General features: G+C 43.7%; 1 long non-coding RNA gene across 19 annotated transcripts in view; it reads right to left on the bottom strand.

Moving 5' to 3' along the window:
* Positions 1 to 17,485, bottom strand: part of LOC307181468 — a 1,676,472-nt gene that overhangs the window by 524,043 nt on the left and 1,134,944 nt on the right. For 15 of the 19 annotated variants that reach the window (XR_013826832.1, XR_013826833.1, XR_013826835.1 and 12 more), the window contains one exon: positions 388 to 473. This is a non-coding gene — a long non-coding RNA (uncharacterized lncRNA). The remainder of the gene's footprint in view (positions 1 to 387; positions 474 to 17,485) is intronic. The other 4 variants (XR_013826836.1, XR_013826846.1, XR_013826847.1 and 1 more) reach the window with 1 other exon arrangement.

A 17,485-nucleotide genomic window follows, 5' to 3' on the forward strand; every position in this document is an offset into this window, starting at 1 on the left:
TGGCCAACCAAGCAAGCTTGCAAAGGGAATCTGCACTACAATGAAGTCTCACATCCCCCCGGTCAAAAGGGCCATCTGAAAAAAGTGTAAAATCCAGAAAGGCAGGACAGGCCATGGAGAACTGGGAGCCTTGTTATGCTGATGGGCGGGATGTAATTTGCCAACAACCACTCCGGAGAAGTGTATGGTGTTTCCTGAAACATCTAAAAAACAAAGCAACAGAACCTAGGGCACTTCCACTTATGGTCCTATAGCTTAGGGAAATTAAAATGAAAAAGACACAGCCACCCCAAAGTTTGGAACGGCTCTGTTTACAAGAACCTCGTTTACAGTACAAGTTCAACATCGCAGAAAGTGAAAAATGGATAAAGAAGTTGTGGTATTTACTTAAAAAGCAATATCACTCAGCAATGAAATCTGTGTCATCAGGCCCTTAGCAGCACAATGAGTGGATTCAGGTATGATGATTCTAACTGAAATAAGTCACACAGAAAAAGAAACATCATAAGATATCACTAATACACGGAATGTAAACTTGGCTACACAGGAACTGCATTCCAAAACAGAACAGGGTCTCAAATTTAGAAAACCAACTTATGCTTGCTTAAGGGGAAAGGTGAGTTGGGGTGCTGCATAAAACCAGAGATTGAAATGAGCACAGATAAAGTTCCTTAAGCCAAATATGGAATAGACAAGAGCTACTCCTTGCTCAACGAAATGGACTCAAAACCCCATATTAAACGCCTAAGAATGTACCTGACTAGTAAGTATCTTAAAACCTATGGATTGCTATGTCTCCAAAAGAGAATCAAGCGTGTGTACAGGGGCATAAACGCAGCAGTGATAGGATTGGAGAGGTTCGGTGAGCAAATGAAGACCCTTTGAAGTCATATTGCATGGTACCCATTACACGGGTCTCAACTCTCCAGGTTTAAGGTATTCTTCCTTCAGCTAAAACATGCATGTGGAACCCAGAGTATGATCAACCATGTGAACGGGAGACGTGTTCAAATATGTCTCAGTTTTCCTCCCCTGGTACTCGGGTGCAACATTCCAGACGCTTTACTAACACTCTCCCCACTTGGAGAGTCAGTCCCTTTAACCTCCTGTTTGGCCCAGTTTGCAATTTCTGCGGAAGATGAACAGGAATAGCGAGAACCAATGAGAGACTAGCTGGAGGTGTCTGGACGGGCAAATTTAACTCTCATTTCCCACCAGGAAGAGGAAATAACCAAAGGCTCAGCGTGCCGTGCCGGAACCAGATAAGGGCCTGAAGCCATCCTGCGGTGTTGCGGCCAGCTCACAAGAAAGCGAGTTGAAGAAAGGAGCTCAGGGGCACTGTAATTCACAAACCTGCAGAGTTATAAATGACAGCTATCGTCCAAAAATAGACTGAAGTAAGGCTGCCAAGAGGACTTGAAAGCGGGGCAGAATTGCAGGAAACCGATTTCAGGAGGTAGACTGGAATTGCATTGAAAGCATAGGAAAAGAGGCAGAACGTCCACAATGATGCACTTGGCCAAAAAGGGCGTATGCGTTTTTTCCTGAATATATTCAGGAAAAAACGCATACGCCCTTTTTGGCCAACCAAGCAAGCTTGCAAAGGGAATCTGCACTACAATGAAGTCTCACATCCCCCCGGTCAAAAGGGCCATCTGAAAAAAGTGTAAAATCCAGAAAGGCAGGACAGGCCATGGAGAACTGGGAGCCTTGTTATGCTGATGGGCGGGATGTAATTTGCCAACAACCACTCCGGAGAAGTGTATGGTGTTTCCTGAAACATCTAAAAAACAAAGCAACAGAACCTAGGGCACTTCCACTTATGGTCCTATAGCTTAGGGAAATTAAAATGAAAAAGACACAGCCACCCCAAAGTTTGGAACGGCTCTGTTTACAAGAACCTCGTTTACAGTACAAGTTCAACATCGCAGAAAGTGAAAAATGGATAAAGAAGTTGTGGTATTTACTTACAAAGCAATATCACTCAGCAATGAAATCTGTGTCATCAGGCCCTTAGCAGCACAATGAGTGGATTCAGGTATGATGATTCTAACTGAAATAAGTCACACAGAAAAAGAAACATCATAAGATATCACTAATACACGGAATGTAAACTTGGCTACACAGGAACTGCATTCCAAAACAGAACAGGGTCTCAAATTTAGAAAACCAACTTATGCTTGCTTAAGGGGAAAGGTGAGTTGGGGTGCTGCATAAAACCAGAGATTGAAATGAGCACAGATAAAGTTCCTTAAGCCAAATATGGAATAGACAAGAGCTACTCCTTGCTCAACGAAATGGACTCAAAACCCCATATTAAACGCCTAAGAATGTACCTGACTAGTAAGTATCTTAAAACCTATGGATTGCTATGTCTCCAAAAGAGAATCAAGCGTGTGTACAGGGGCATAAACGCAGCAGTGATAGGATTGGAGAGGTTCGGTGAGCAAATGAAGACCCTTTGAAGTCATATTGCATGGTACCCATTCCATGGGTTTCAACTACCCAGGTTTAAGGTATTCTTCCTTCAGCTAAAACATGCATGTGGAACCTAGAGTATGATCAACCATGTGATCGGGAGACGTGTTCAAATATATCTCAGTTTTCGTACCCTGGTACTCGGGTGCAACATTCCAGACGCTTTACTAACACTCTCCCGACTTGGAAAGTCAGTCCCTTTAACCTCCTGTTTGGCCCAGTTTGCAATTTCTGCGGAAGATGAACAGGAATAGCGAGAACCAATGGAGACTAGCTGGAGGTGTCTGGACGGGCAAATTTAACTCTCATTTCCTACCAGGAAGAGGAATTAACCAAAGGCTCAGCGTGCCATGCCAGAATCAGATTAGGGCCTGAAGCCATCCTGCGGTGTTGCGGCCAGCTCAAAAGAAAGCGAGTTGAAGAAAGGAGCTCAGGGGCACTGTAATTCACAAACCTGCAGAGTTATAAATGACAGCTATCGTCCAAAAATATACTGAAGTAAGCCTGCCAAGAGGACTTGAAAGCGGGGCAGAATTACAGGAAACCGATTTCAGGAGGTAGACTGGAATTGCATTGAAAGCATAGGAAAAGAGGCAGAACGTCCACAATGATGCACTTGGCCAAAAAGGGCGTATGCGTTTTTTCCTGAATATATTCAGGAAAAAACGCATACGCCCTTTTTGGCCAACCAAGCAAGCTTGCAAAGGAAATCTGCACTACAATGAAGTCTCACTTCCCCCCAGTCAAAAGGGCCATCTGAGAAAAGTGTAAAATCCAGAAAGGCAGGACAGGCCATGGAGAACTGGGAGCCTTGTTATGCTGATGGGCGGGATGTAAATTGCCAACAACCACTCGGGAGAAGTATATGGTGTTTCCTGAAACATCTAAAAAACAAAGCAACAGAACCTAGGGCACTTCCACTTATGGTCCTATAGCTTAGGGAAATTAAAATCAAAAAGACACAGCCACCCCAAAGTTTGGAACGGCTCTGTTTACAAGAACCTCGTTTACAGTACAAGTTCAACATCGCAGAAAGTGAAAAATGGAGAAAGAAGTTGTGGTATTTACTTACAAAGCAATATCACTCAGCAATGAAATCTGTGTCATCAGGCCCTTAGCAGCACAATGAGTGGATTCAGGTATGATGATTCTAACTGAAGTAAGTCACACAGAAAAAGAAACATCATAAGATATCAGTAATACACGGAATGTAAACTTGGCTACACAGGAACTGAATTACAGAACAGAACAGGGACTCAAATTTAGAAAAACAACTTATGCTTGCTTAAGGGTAAAGGTGAGTTGGGGTGCTGCATAAAACCAGAGATTGAAATGAGCACAGATAAAGTTCCTTAAGCCAAATATGGAATAGACAAGAGCTACTCCTTTCTCAACGAAATGGACTCAACACCGCACATTAAACGCCTAAGAATGTACCTGACTTGTAAGTATCTTAAAACCTATGGATTGCTATGTCTCCAAAAGAGAATCAAGCATGTGTACAGGGGCATAAATGCAGCAGTGATAGGATTGGAGAGGTTGGGTGAGCAAATGAAGACCCTTTGAAGTCATATTGCATGGTACCCATTCCATGGGTTTCAACTACCCAGGTTTAAGGTATTCTTCCTTCAGCTAAAACATGCATGTGGAACCTAGAGTATGATCAACCATGTGATCGGGAGACGTGTTCAAATATATCTCAGTTTTCGTACCCTGGTACTCGGGTGCAACATTCCAGACGCTTTACTAACACTCTCCCGACTTGGAGAGTCAGTCCCTTTAACCTCCTGTTTGGCCCAGTTTGCAATTTCTGCGGAAGATGAACAGGAATAGCGAGAACCAATGGAGACTAGCTGGAGGTGTCTGGACGGGCAAATTTAACTCTCATTTCCTACCAGGAAGAGGAATTAACCAAAGGCTCAGCGTGCCATGCCAGAATCAGATTAGGGCCTGAAGCCATCCTGCGGTGTTGCGGCCAGCTCAAAAGAAAGCGAGTTGAAGAAAGGAGCTCAGGGGCACTGTAATTCACAAACCTGCAGAGTTATAAATGACAGCTATCGTCCAAAAATAGACTGAAGTAAGGCTGCCAAGAGGACTTGAAAGCGGGGCAGAATTGCAGGAAACCGATTTCAGGAGGTAGACTGGAATTGCATTGAAAGCATAGGAAAAGAGGCAGAACGTCCACAATGATGCACTTGGCCAAAAAGGGCGTATGCGTTTTTTCCTAAATATATTCAGGAAAAAACGCATACGCCCTTTTTGGCCAACCAAGCAAGCTTGCAAAGGAAATCTGCACTACAATGAAGTCTCACTTCCCCCCAGTCAAAAGGGCCATCTGAAAAAAGTGTAAAATCCAGAAAGGCAGGACAGGCCATGGAGAACTGGGAGCCTTGTTATGCTGATGGGCGGGATGTAAATTGCCAACAGACACTCGGGAGAAGTGTATGGTGTTTCCTGAAACATCTAAAAAACAAAGCAACAGAGCCTAGGGCACTGCCACTTATGGTCCTATAGCTTAGGGAAATTAAAATCAAAAAGACACAGCCACCCCAAAGTTTGGGACGGCTCTCTTTACAAGAACCTCGTTTACAGTACAAGTTCAACATCGCAGAAAGTGAAAAATGGATAAAGAAGTTGTGGTATTTACATACAAAGCAATATCACTCAGCAATGAAATCTATGTCATCAGGCCCTTAGCATCACAATGAGTGGATTCAGGTATGATGATTCTAACTGAAATAAGTCACACAGAAAAAGAAACATCATAAGATATCAGTAATACACGGAATGTAAACTTAGCTACACAGGAACTGAATTACAGAACAGAACAGGGTCTCAAATTTAGAAAACCAACTTATGCTTGCTTAAGGGTAAAGGTGAGTTGGGGTGCTGCATAAAACCAGAGATTGAAATGAGCACAGATAAAGTTCCTTAAGCCAAATATGGAATAGACAAGAGCTACTCCTTGCTCAACGAAATGGACTCAACACCGCATATTAAACGCCTAAGAATGTACCTCACTTGTAAGTATCTTAAAACCTATGGATTGCTATGTCTCCAAAAGAGAATCAAGCATGTGTACAGGGGCATAAACGCAGCAGTGATAGGATTGGAGAGGTTCGGTGAGCAAATGAAGACCCTTTGAAGTCATATTGCATGGTACCCATTCCACGGGTTTCAACTACCCAGGTTTAAGGTATTCTTCCTTCAGCTAAAACATGCATGTGGAACCTAGAGTATGATCAACCATGTGATCAGGAGACGTGTTCAAATATGTCTCAGTTTTCCTCCCCTGGTACTCGGGTGCAACATTCCAGACGCTTTACTAACACTCTCCCAACTTGGAGAGTCAGTCCCTTTAACCTCCTGTTTGGCCCAGTTTGCAATTTCTGCGGAAGATGAACAGGAATAGCGAGAACCAATGAGAGGCTAGCTGGAGGTGTCTGGACGGGCAAATTTAACTCTCATTTCCCACCAGGAAGAGGAATTAACCAAAGGCTCAGCATGCCGGGCCGGAACCAGATTAGGGCCTGAAGCCATCCTGCGGTGTTGCGGCCAGGTCACAAGAAAGCGAGTTGAAGAAAGGAGCTCAGGGGCACTGTAATTCACAAACCTGCAGAGTTATAAATGACAGCTATCGTCCAAAAATAGACTGAAGTAAGGCTGCCAAGAGGACTTGAAAGCGGGGCAGAATTGCAGGAAACTGATTTCAGGAGGTAGACTGGAATTGCATTGAAAGCATAGGAAAAGAGGCAGAACGTCCACAATGATGCACTGGGCCAAAAAGGGCGTATGCGTTTTTTCCTGAATATATTCAGGAAAAAACGCATACGCCCTTTTTGGCCAACCAAGCAAGCTTGCAAAGGAAATCTGCACTACAATGAAGTCTCACTTCCCCCCGGTCAAAGGGGCCATCTGAAAAAAGTGTAAAATCCAGAAAGGCAGGACAGGCCATTGAGAACTGGGAGCCTTGTTATGCTGATGGGCGGGATGTAAATTGCCAACAGACACTCCGGAGAAGTGTATGGTGTTTCCTGAAACATCTAAAAAACAAAGCAACAGAGCCTAGGGCACTTCCACTTATGGTCCTATAGCTTAGGGAAATTAAAATCAAAAAGACACAGCCACCCCAAAGTTTGGAACGGCTCTGTTTACAAGAACCCCATTTACAGTACAAGTTCAACATCGCAGAAAGTGAAAAATGGATAAAGAACTTGTGGTACTTACGTACAATGCAGTATCACTCAGCAATGAAATCTATGTCATCAGGCCCTTAGCATCACAATGAGTGGATTCAGGTATGATGATTCTAACTGAAATAAGTCACACAGAAAAAGAAACATCATAAGATATCATTAATACACGGAATGTAAACTTGGCTACACAGGAACTGAATTACAGAACAGAACAGGGTCTCAAATTTAGAAAACCAACTTATGCTTGCTTCAGGGGAAAGGTGAGTTGGGGTGCTGCATAAAACCAGAGATTGAAATGAGCACAGATAAAGTTCCTTAAGTCAAATGTGGAATAGACAAGAGCTACTCCTTGCTCAACGAAATGGACTCAACACCGCATATTAAACGCCTAAGAATGTACCTGACTAGTAAGTATCTTAAAACCTATGGATTGCTATGTCTCCGAAAGAGAATCAAGCATGTGTACAGGGGCATAAACGCAGCAGTGATAGGATTGGAGAGGTTCGGTGAGCAAATGAAGACCCTTTGAGGTCATATTGCATGGTACCCATTACACGGGTCTCAACTCTCCAGGTTTAAGGTATTCTTCCTTCAGCTAAAACATGCATGTGGAACCCAAGTATGATCAACCATGTGAACGGGAGACGTGTTCAAATATGTCTCAGTTTTCCTCCCCTGGTACTCGGGTGCAACATTCCAGACGCTTTACTAACACTCTCCCCACTTGGAGAGTCAGTCCCTTTAACCTCTTGTTTGGCCCAGTTTGCAATTTCTGCGGAAGATGAACAGGAATAGCGAGAACCAATGAGAGGCTAGCTGGAGGTGTCTGGACGGGCAAATTTAACTCTCATTTCCCACCAGGAAGAGGAAATAACCAAAGGCTCAGCGTGCCGTACCGGAACCAGATTAGGGCCTGAAACCATCCTGCGGTGTTGCGGCCAGCTCAAAAGAAAGCGAGTTGAAGAAAGGAGCTCAGGGGCACTGTAATTCACAAACCTGCAGAGTTATAAATGACAGCTATTGTCCAAAAATATACTGAAGTAAGGCTGCCAAGAGGACTTGAAAGCGGGGCAGAATTGCAGGAAACCGATTTCAGGAGGTAGACTGGAATTGCATTGAAAGCATAGGAAAAGAGGCAGAACGTCCACAATGATGCACTTGGCCAAAACGGGCGTATGCGTTTTTTCCTGAATATATTCAGGAAAAAACGCATACGCCCCTTTTGGCCAACCAAGCAAGCTTGCAAAGGAAATCTGCACTACAATGAAGTCTCACTTCCCCCCGGTCAAAAGGGCCATCTGAAAAAAGTGTAAAATCCAGAAAGGCAGGACAGGCCATGGAGAACTGGGAGCCTTGTTATGCTGATGGGCGGGATGTAAATTGCCAACAACCACTGGGGAGAAGTGTATGGTGTTTCCTGAAACATCTAAAAAACAAAGCAACAGAACCTAGGGCACTTCCACTTATGGTCCTATAGCTTAGGGAAATTAAAATCAAAAAGACACAGCCACCCCAAAGTTTGGAACGGCTCTGTTTACAAGAACCTCGTTTACAGTACAAGTTCAACATCGCAGAAAGTGAAAAATGGAGAAAGAAGTTGTGGTATTTACTTACAAAGCAATATCACTCAGCAATGAAATCTGTGTCATCAGGCCCTTAGCAGCACAATGAGTGGATTCAGGTATGATGATTCTAACTGAAGTAAGTCACACAGAAAAAGAAACATCATAAGATATCAGTAATACACGGAATGTAAACTTGGCTACACAGGAACTGAATTACAGAACAGAACAGGGACTCAAATTTAGAAAAACAACTTATGCTTGCTTAAGGGTAAAGGTGAGTTGGGGTGCTGCATAAAACCAGAGATTGAAATGAGCACAGATAAAGTTCCTTAAGCCAAATATGGAATAGACAAGAGCTACTCCTTGCTCAACGAAATGGACTCAACACCGCATATTAAACGCCTAAGAATGTACCTGACTTGTAAGTATCTTAAAACCTATGGATTGCTATGTCTCCAAAAGAGAATCAAGCATGTGTACAGGGGCATAAATGCAGCAGTGATAGGATTGGAGAGGTTGGGTGAGCAAATGAAGACCCTTTGAAGTCATATTGCATGGTACCCATTCCATGGGTTTCAACTACCCAGGTTTAAGGTATTCTTCCTTCAGCTAAAACATGCATGTGGAACCTAGAGTATGATCAACCATGTGATCGGGAGACGTGTTCAAATATATCTCAGTTTTCGTACCCTGGTACTCGGGTGCAACATTCCAGACGCTTTACTAACACTCTCCCGACTTGGAGAGTCAGTCCCTTTAACCTCCTGTTTGGCCCAGTTTGCAATTTCTGCAGAAGATGAACAGGAATAGCGAGAACCAATGGAGACTAGCTGGAGGTGTCTGGACGGGCAAATTTAACTCTCATTTCCTACCAGGAAGAGGAATTAACCAAAGGCTCAGCGTGCCATGCCAGAATCAGATTAGGGCCTGAAGCCATCCTGCGGTGTTGCGGCCAGCTCACAAGAAAGCGAGTTGAAGAAAGGAGCTCAGGGGCACTGTAATTCACAAACCTGCAGAGTTATAAATGACAGCTATCGTCCAAAAATAGACTGAAGTAAGGCTGCCAAGAGGACTTGAAAGCGGGGCAGAATTACAGGAAACCGATTTCAGGAGGTAGACTGGAATTGCATTGAAAGCATAGGAAAAGAGGCAGAACGTCCACAATGATGCACTTGGCCAAAAAGGGCGTATGCGTTTTTTCCTGAATATATTCAGGAAAAAACGCATACGCCCTTTTTGGCCAACCAAGCAAGCTTGCAAAGGAAATCTGCACTACAATGAAGTCTCACTTCCCCCCAGTCAAAAGGGCCATCTGAGAAAAGTGTAAAATCCAGAAAGTCAGGACAGGCCATGGAGAACTGGGAGCCTTGTTATGCTGATGGGCGGGATGTAAATTGCCAACAACCACTCGGGAGAAGTGTATGGTGTTTCCTGAAACATCTAAAAAACAAAGCAACAGAACCTAGGGCACTTCCACTTATGGTCCTATAGCTTAGGGAAATTAAAATCAAAAAGACACAGCCACCCCAAAGTTTGGAACGGCTCTGTTTACAAGAACCTCGTTTACAGTACAAGTTCAACATCGCAGAAAGTGAAAAATGGAGAAAGAAGTTGTGGTATTTACTTACAAAGCAATATCACTCAGCAATGAAATCTGTGTCATCAGGCCCTTAGCAGCACAATGAGTGGATTCAGGTATGATGATTCTAACTGAAGTAAGTCACACAGAAAAAGAAACATCATAAGATATCAGTAATACACGGAATGTAAACTTGGCTACACAGGAACTGAATTACAGAACAGAACAGGGACTCAAATTTAGAAAAACAACTTATGCTTGCTTAAGGGTAAAGGTGAGTTGGGTTGCTGCATAAAACCAGAGATTGAAATGAGCACAGATAAAGTTCCTTAAGCCAAATATGGAATAGACAAGAGCTACTCCTTGCTCAACGAAATGGACTCAACACCGCACATTAAACGCCTAAGAATGTACCTGACTTGTAAGTATCTTAAAACCTATGGATTGCTATGTCTCCAAAAGAGAATCAAGCATGTGTACAGGGGCATAAATGCAGCAGTGATAGGATTGGAGAGGTTGGGTGAGCAAATGAAGACCCTTTGAAGTCATATTGCATGGTACCCATTCCATGGGTTTCAACTACCCAGGTTTAAGGTATTCTTCCTTCAGCTAAAACATGCATGTGGAGCCTAGAGTATGATCAACCATGTGATCGGGAGACGTGTTCAAATATATCTCAGTTTTCGTACCCTGGTACTCGGGTGCAACATTCCAGACGCTTTACTAACACTCTCCCGACTTGGAGAGTCAGTCCCTTTAACCTCCTGTTTGGCCCAGTTTGCAATTTCTGCGGAAGATGAACAGGAATAGCGAGAACCAATGGAGACTAGCTGGAGGTGTCTGGACGGGCAAATTTAACTCTCATTTCCTACTAGGAAGAGGAATTAACCAAAGGCTCAGCGTGCCATGCCAGAATCAGATTAGGGCCTGAAGCCATCCTGCGGTGTTGCGGCCAGCTCACAAGAAAGCGAGTTGAAGAAAGGAGCTCAGGGGCACTGTAATTCACAAACCTGCAGAGTTATAAATGACAGCTATCGTCCAAAAATAGACTGAAGTAAGGCTGCCAAGAGGACTTGAAAGCGGGGCAGAATTGCAGGAAACCGATTTCAGGAGGTAGACTGGAATTGCATTGAAAGCATAGGAAAAGAGGCAGAACGTCCACAATGATGCACTTGGCCAAAAAGGGCGTATGCGTTTTTTCCTAAATATATTCAGGAAAAAACGCATACGCCCTTTTTGGCCAACCAAGCAAGCTTGCAAAGGAAATCTGCACTACAATGAAGTCTCACTTCCCCCCAGTCAAAAGGGCCATCTGAAAAAAGTGTAAAATCCAGAAAGGCAGGACAGGCCATGGAGAACTGGGAGCCTTGTTATGCTGATGGGCGGGATGTAAATTGCCAACAGACACTCGGGAGAAGTGTATGGTGTTTCCTGAAACATCTAAAAAACAAAGCAACAGAGCCTAGGGCACTGCCACTTATGGTCCTATAGCTTAGGGAAATTAAAATCAAAAAGACACAGCCACCCCAAAGTTTGGGACGCCTCTGTTTACAAGAACCTCGTTTACAGTACAAGTTCAACATCGCAGAAAGTGAAAAATGGATAAAGAAGTTGTGGTATTTACATACAAAGCAATATCACTCAGCAATGAAATCTATGTCATCAGGCCCTTAGCATCACAATGAGTGGATTCAGGTATGATGATTCTAACTGAAATAAGTCACACAGAAAAAGAAACATCATAAGATATCAGTAATACACGGAATGTAAACTTGGCTACACAGGAACTGAATTACAGAACAGAACAGGGTCTCAAATTTAGAAAACCAACTTATGCTTGCTTAAGGGTAAAGGTGAGTTGGGGTGCTGCATAAAACCAGAGATTGAAATGAGCACAGATAAAGTTCCTTAAGCCAAATATGGAATAGACAAGAGCTACTCCTTGCTCAACGAAATGGACTCAACACCGCATATTAAACGCCTAAGAATATACCTGACTTGTAAGTATCTTAAAACCTATGGATTGCTATGTCTCCGAAAGAGAATCAAGCATGTGTACAGGGGCATAAACGCAGCAGTGATAGGATTGGAGAGGTTTGGTGAGCAAATGAAGACCCTTTGAAGTCATATTGCATGGTACCCATTCCACGGGTTTCAACTACCCAGGTTTTAGGTATTCTTCCTTCAGCTAAAACATGCATGTGGAACCCAGAGTATGATCAACCATGTGATCGGGAGACGTGTTCAAATATATCTCAGTTTTCGTACCCTGGTACTCGGGTGCAACATTCCAGACGCTTTACTAACACTCTCCCCACTTGGAGAGTCAGTCCCTTTAACCTCCTGTTTGGCCCAGTTTGCAATTTCTGCGGAAGATGAACAGGAATAGCGAGAACCAATGAGAGGCTAGCTGGAGGTGTCTGGACGGGCAAATTTAACTCTCATTTCCCAACAGGAAGAGGATATAACCAAAGGCTCAGCGTGCCGTACCGGAACGAGATTAGGGCCGGAAGCCATCCTGCGGTGTTGCGGCCAGGTCACAAGAAAGCGAGTTGAAGAAAGGAGCTCAGGGACACTGTAATTCACAAACCTGCAGAGTTATAAATGACAGCTATCGTCCAAAAATAGACTGAAGTAAGGCTGCCAAGAGGACTTGAAAGGGGGGCAGAATTGCAGGAAACCGATTTCAGGAGGTAGACTGGAATTGCATTGAAAGCATAGGAAAAGAGGCAGAACGTCCACAATGATGCACTTGGCCAAAAAGGGCGTATGCGTTTTTTCCTGAATATATTCAGGAAAAAACGCATACGCCCTTTTTGGACAACCAAGCAAGCTTGCAAAGGAAATCTGCACTACAATGAAGTCTCACTTCCCCCCGGTCAAAAGGGCCATCTGAAAAAAGTGTAAAATCCAGAAAGGCAGGACAGGCCATGGAGAACTGGGAGCCTTGTTATGCTGATGGGCGGGATGTAAATTGCCAACAACCACTCGGGAGAAGTGTATGGTGTTTCCTGAAACATCTAAAAAACAAAGCAACAGAACCTAGGGCACTTCCACTTATGGTCCTATAGCTTAGGGAAATTAAAATCAAAAAGACACAGCCACCCCAAAGTTTGGAACGGCTCTGTTTACAAGAACCTCGTTTACAGTACAAGTTCAACATCGCAGAAAGTGAAAAATGGATAAAGAAGTTGTGGTATTTACTTACAAAGCAATATCACTCAGCAATGAAATCTGTGTCATCAGGCCCTTAGCAGCACAATGAGTGGATTCAGGTATGATGATTCTAACTGAAATAAGTCACACAGAAAAAGAAACATCATAAGATATCAGTAATACACGGAATGTAAACTTGGCTACACAGGAACTGAATTACAGAACAGAACAGGGTCTCAAATTTAGAAAACCAACTTATTCTTGCTTTAGGGTAAAGGTGAGTTGGGGTGCTGCATAAAACCAGAGATTGAAATGAGCACAGATAAAGTTCCTTAAGCCAAATATGGAATAGACAAGAGCTACTCCTTGCTCAACGAAATGGACTCAACACCCCATATTAAACGCCTAAGAATGTACCTGACTAGTAAGTATCTTAAAATCTATGGATTGCTATGTCTCCGAAAGAGAATCAAGCATGTGTACAGGGGCATAAACGCAGCAGTGATAGGATTGGAGAGGTTCGGTGAGCAAATGAAGACCCTTTGAAGTCATATTGCATGGTACCCATTCCACGGGTTTCAACTACCCAGGTTTAATGTATTCTTCCTTCAGCTAAAACATGCATGTGGAACCTAGAGTATGATCAACCATGTGATCGGGAGACGTGTTCAAATATGTCTCAGTTTTCCTCCCCTGGTACTCGGGTGCAACATTCCAGACGCTTTACTAACACTCTCCCCACTTGGAGAGTCAGTCCCTTTAACCTCCTGTTTGGCCCAGTTTGCAATTTCTGCGGAAGATGAACAGGAATAGCGAGAACCAATGAGAGGCTAGCTGGAGGTGTCTGGACGGGCAAATTTAACTCTCATTTCCCACCAGGAAGAGGAATTAACCAAAGGCTCAGCGTGCCGTACCGGAGCCAGATTAGGGCCTGAAGCCATCCTGCGGTGTTGCGGCCAGGTCACAAGAAAGCGAGTTGAAGAAAGGAGCTCAGGGGCACTGTAATTCACAAACCTGCAGAGTTATAAATGACAGCTATCGTCCAAAAATAGACTGAAGTAAGGCTTCCACAGGGCTTGAAAGCGGGGCAGAATTGCAGGAAACCGATTTCAGGAGGTAGACTGGAATTGCATTGAAAGCATAGGAAAAGAGGCAGAACGTCCACAATGATGCACTTGGCCAAAAAGGGCGTATGCGTTTTTTCCTGAATATATTCAGGAAAAAACGCATACGCCCTTTTTGGCCAACCAAGCAAGCTTGCAAAGGAAATCTGCACTACAATGAAGTCTCACTTCCCCCCGGTCAAAAGGGCCATCTGAAAAAAGTGTAAAATCCAGAAAGGCAGGACAGGCCATGGAGAACTGGGAGCCTTGTTATGCTGATGGGCGGGATGTAAATTGCCAACAGACACTCGGGAGAAGTGTATGGTGTTTCCTGAAACATCTAAAAAACAAAGCAACAGAGCCTAGGGCACTGCCACTTATGGTCCTATAGCTTAGGGAAATTAAAATCAAAAAGACACAGCCACCCCAAAGTTTGGGACGGCTCTGTTTACAAGAACCTCGTTTACAGTACAAGTTCAACATCGCAGAAAGTGAAAAATGGATAAAGAAGTTGTGGTATTTACTTACAAAGCAATATCACTCAGCAATGAAATCTGTGTCATCAGGCCCTTAGCAGCACAATGAGTGTATTCAGGTATGATGATTCTAACTGAAGTAAGTCACACAGAAAAAGAAACATCATAAGATATCAGTAATACACGGAATGTAAACTTGGCTACACAGGAACTGAATTACAGAACAGAACAGGGTCTCAAATTTAGAAAACCAACTTATGCTTGCTTAAGGGTAAAGGTGAGTTGGGGTGCTGCATAAAACCAGAGATTGAAATGAGCACAGATAAAGTTCCTTAAGCCAAATATGGAATAGACAAGAGCTACTCCTTGCTCAACGAAATGGACTCAACACCCCATATTAAACGCCTAAGAATGTACCTTACTAGTAAGTATCTTAAAACCTATGGATTGCTATGTCTCCGAAAGAGAATCAAGCATGTGTACAGGGGCATAAACGCAGCAGTGATAGGATTGGAGAGGTTCGGTGAGCAAATGAAGACCCTTTGAAGTCATATTGCATGGTACTCATTACACGGGTCTTAATTCTCCAGGTTTAAGGTATTCTTCCTTCAGCTAAAACATGCATGTGGAACCTAGAGTATGATCAACCATGTGATTGGGAGACGTGTTCAAATATGTCTCAGTTTTCCTCCCCTGGTACTCGGGTGCAACATTCCAGACGCTTTACTAACACTCTCCCCACTTGGAGAGTCAGCGCCTTTAACCTCCTGTTTGGCCCAGTTTACAATTTCTGCGGAAGATGAACAGGAATAGCGAGAACCAATGAGAGGCTAGCTGGAGGTGTCTGGACGGGCAAATTTAACTCTCATTTCCCAACAGGAAGAGGAAATAACCAAAGGCTCAGCGTGCCGTACCGGAGACAGATTAGGGCCTGAAGCCATCCTGTGGTGTTGCGGCCAGCTCACAAGAAAGCGAGTTGAAGAAAGGAGCTCAGGGGCACTGAAATTCACAAACCTGCAGAGCTATAAATGACAGCTATCGTCCAAAAATAGACTGAAGTAAGGCTGCCAAGAGGACTTGAAAGCCGGGCAGAATTGCAGGAAACCGATTTCAGGAGGTAGACTGGAATTGCATTGAAAGCATAGGAAAAGAGGCAGAACGTCCACAATGATGCACTTGGCCAAAAAGGGCGTATGCGTTTTTTCCTGAATATATTCAGGAAAAAACGCATACGCACTTTTTGGCCAACCAAGCAAGCTTGCAAAGGAAATCTGCACTGCAATGAAGTCTCACTTCCCCCCGGTCAAAAGGGCCATCTGAAAAAAGTGTAAAATCCAGAAAGGCAGGACAGGCCATGGAGAACTGGGAGCCTTGTTATGCTGATGGGCGGGATGTAAATTGCCAACAACCACTCCGGAGAAGTGTATGGTGTTTCCTGAAACATCTAAAAAACAAAGCAACAGAACCTAGGGCACTTCCACTTATGGTCCTATAGCTTAGGGAAATTAAAGTCAAAAAGACACAGCCACCCCAAAGTTTGGAACGGCTCTGTTTACAAGAACCTCGTTTACAGTACAAGTTCAACATCGCAGAAAGTGAAAAATGGATAAAGAAGTTGTGGTATTTACTTACAAAGCAATATCACTCAGCAATGAAATCTGTGTCATCAGGCCCTTAGCAGCACAATGAGTGGATTCAGGTATGATGATTCTAACTGAAATAAGTCACACAGAAAAAGAAACATCATAAGATATCAGTAATACACGGAATGTAAACTTGGCTACACAGGAACTGAATTACAGAACAGAACAGGGTCTCAAATTTAGAAAACAAACTTATGCTTGCTTAAGGGTAAAGGTGAGTTGGGGTGCTGCATAAAACCAGAGATTGAAATGAGCACAGATAAAGTTGCTTAAGTCAAATATGGAATAGACAAGAGCTACTCCTTGCTCAACGAAATGGACTCAACACCGCATATTAAACGCCTAAGAATGTACCTGACTAGTAAGTATCTTAAAACCTATAGATTGCTATGTCTCCGAAAGAGAATCAAGCATGTGTACAGGGGCATAAACGCAGCAGTGATAGGATTGGAGAGGTTCGGTGCGCAAATGAAGACCCTTTGAAGTCATATTGCATGGTACCCATTCCACGGGTTTCAACTACCCAGGTTTTAGGTATTCTTCCTTCAGCTAAAACATGCATGTGGAACCCAGAGTATGATCAACCATGTGATCGGGAGACGTGTTCAAATATGTCTCAGTTTTCCTCCCCTGGTACTCGGGTGCAACATTCCAGATGCTTTACTAACACTCTCCCCACTTGGAGAGTCAGCGCCTTTAACCTCCTGTTTGGCCCAGTTTGCAATTTCTGCGGAAGATGAACAGGAATAGCGAGAACCAATGAGAGGCTAGCTGGAGGTGTCTGGACGGGCAAATTTAACTCTCATTTCCCACCAGGAGGAGGAAATAACCAAAGGCTCAGTGTGCCGTGCCAGAACCAGATTAGGGCCGGAAGCCATCCTGCGGTGTTGCGGCCAGGTCACAAGAAAGCAAGTTGAAGAAAGGAGCTCAGGGACCCTGTAATTCACAAACCTGCAGAGTTATAAATGACAGCTATCGTCCAAAAATAGACTGAAGTAAGGCTGCCAAGAGGACTTGAAAGCGGGGCAGAATTTCAGGAAACCGATTTCAGGAGGTAGACTGAAATTGCATTGAAAGCATAGGAAAACAGGCAGAACGTCCACAATGATGCACTTGGCCAAAAAGGGCGTATGCGTTTTTTCCTGAATATATTCAGGAAAAAACGCATACGCCCTTTTTGGCCAACCAAGCAAGCTTGCAAAGGAAATCTGCACTGCAATGAAGTCTCACTTCCACCCGGTCAAAAGGGCCATCTGAAAAAAGTGTAAAATCCATAAAGGCAGGACAGG

Source organism: Stenella coeruleoalba (genome assembly GCF_951394435.1).
Source record: "Stenella coeruleoalba genome assembly, contig: scaffold_28, whole genome shotgun sequence".
NCBI classification, from domain to species: Eukaryota; Metazoa; Chordata; class Mammalia; order Artiodactyla; family Delphinidae; genus Stenella; species Stenella coeruleoalba.